The sequence below is a fragment of the Polypterus senegalus genome, unplaced genomic scaffold (assembly GCF_016835505.1).
Source record: "Polypterus senegalus isolate Bchr_013 unplaced genomic scaffold, ASM1683550v1 scaffold_6157, whole genome shotgun sequence".
NCBI classification, from domain to species: domain Eukaryota; kingdom Metazoa; phylum Chordata; class Cladistia; order Polypteriformes; family Polypteridae; genus Polypterus; species Polypterus senegalus.
Window position 1 is genome coordinate 1 of NW_024380766.1, and position 2,551 is coordinate 2,551.

General features: G+C 32.4%; 1 pseudogene; it reads right to left on the minus strand.

Annotated features, from left to right (window-relative positions):
* Nucleotides 1-1,369: 1,369 nt before the first annotated feature.
* Nucleotides 1,370-2,093, minus strand: LOC120520354 (annotated as a pseudogene).
* Between the last annotated feature and the right edge of the window lie 458 nt (nucleotides 2,094-2,551).

Below are 2,551 nucleotides of genomic sequence, written 5' to 3' on the forward strand. Positions count from 1 at the left end.
TTTCGACTAATATATTTTTCAAAATTTAGGTAGACTGAAACATTGGCATACTTTCAATATTTAGGAAATACTTAAAGGTCTATAATTATTAAGAGATATGAGCTATGAAGTGAGATTGATTGAGTCAAAGTTTTCCAGATAAAGCAAACAAGATTAAGAAATAAAATTATCATAGTGTTTCAATTTATGAATGGAATTAGTAGAGTGGATCCTAGCTGTTACTTTAAAAAATGGCGAAATGATTGTAAATTTGTTAAGGGCTGATTTTGCACAGAAAGTTTTCTTCACATAAGAAGCATGGACACATGGAATAAATAACAAGTAGTGTGGTGAAGGGATGGGCTATAGGTATCTTCACATCTTGACTTATTGTTGAGCTGGAATGGCTTGTTCTCATCACATTTGCTCTAATGTTCTCATGCATGTGCTGTTTTATTTAAAGAAAAATTTAAATCAAGATATATTTTGAAGATACAGTTTCAAGATGGATGTTTTCAGCATGAACAGGTAAAAAATGACAAAGTTTATTTAAGCTTTTATTTCCAGTTTCTAAAATGTACATTAGACTTTTTTTCATATATGTTTTTTCAATGACCAGCCAGTAAGAACATAGAGGCTGCAATCAGACAATATCTAGTTAGTCTTATTTAATACAACAGTATATGGAAGACATGCAATGTACTACAGTATACAACAGTACACAACATTCAAATGAGAAGTAATACAATCAGATCATGGGCATGACTTTTCAGTTTCTAGTTCAAATTCTCATTAGATCACTCTACTCAGTGATTTGCCTAGTTATTAAATATAGAAGCTTGTGTATTTATTCATGTTGTATTTAAATAACTGTCAGAACTATAAAGGTAATGACTGTATCCAAAAAGTAAAAGGGCTATTTAAATAGATAATGGAAATGTTTTATACCTGAAAGACTGTCGGATAAGGCATGAAAGGAGAAACTTCATGTTTATGAAATCCATCAACATTTGAAATACAGAAGGAAGGCAAATACAAGCACATTCATATTTGTGTTCTTTAAACGAAATTTAAAAATATAGACCATTTCACTGTGCTAGGTAAAAGTAGTGTAGAAATTAGAAAAAACTTTTACAAAGATTTCTATATTATCTGTTACTGCTGTATATCTGAATCAAGAACATTAATCTTCAAAAAGTATTTTTTAGTTAATTTCTGCTGTTTTTGAGTGTACTTAAAATATTTCTATGAAAAGTCATGTTATTTTTGGTCAGATGAGCACATTTTTGCTGTCTTATGACCTCAGACATTTATTACCTGATTCAGTCTATAATTTCATTTTTCTCTTTTGTTGCTTTTTAGGGGGACTTTATTTTACTATAGTACAAACCTTCACATATCCTTTCAGATATTTTCTGACGTTTTCCTCCCTCACTCCATAAATTAGAGGACTCAATAGATGTGGAAACAAAATTATCAATACATATGTGAAATACTGCACATCTCCTGGATTTTGATTTTGATAGTACAGCCAAAGACTGGTGACAAGTGGATGGAGGAAAATGAGTGAACTCAGAGTGAGCTGGATGGCATGTAGCAGTACTGTATTGTAGGCCTTCCTAGCAGAAGATTTCTCTGAGAGACTGACTGATCGTGCTGCAATGACAATATGAATGTATGTGTAAGCCATTGTGAGCCAAGCAGCTGCAAAATTTGTAGGACTCATGCAGCTTCTTTTAACAGATAGAGAATAAGTTTGAACAAAACTTTCACTGTAACATATGATTTTGGTTCTGAAGAAGCTCATTGGTTCTGCATTTAAGATAATTATAAGGACGGATGCGGAGAAGAAAACTGATAAGCCATATTACATGTATATTCAGAATGATGTACGTTCTGTGGTGAGTGCAGATATTTGGGTGATGCAGTGGTTTGCAGATTGCAATATAACCTTCAAGAGCCATAAGGGCTAGATTCAGGGGAATGTTGTAGGTTGTAGTAACAGCAATTGCCATTAAAAAGTAGCAGAATGACACTGGCATGATATAGACAATCTCAGTCCAAATATGCATGAAGATTGCAATACTAATTTCCAACACATCATTCAACACCATGTGGATAAACAAAATGTAACGAGGGTTCCTATTTAATATACTGTATTGTGTTTAAAAAAAACAGCAATGAGCATTCCATTTATATAATTGGTTACAATATAAAAGAGCAGAACAAGTGAAATCTTCAGGATGGACTTTCTTTGGTTACTGAAACCTGGAATAGACAGCTCATCAGTCGCTGGGTGGAATGAATTGTATATTCTATATTATTTATAGTAACAGATCCAGCATTTCTGTGAGAAAACAAATGTGGGTAAAACGAGTATATACTTAATGGCAGAGTATTTGAACTATGAAGGAATACGAATATTTTCTGAAATATACTTAATACAGCTCAATAAAACAATAATTAAAAAGGGAAGAACTTTTGAAATGTATTCTATCAGCATTCATAATTAAACATGATTAATCCAATTCAGGGTTACAGAAACCCTCAGAAGCATTAAGCACTGAGAGCA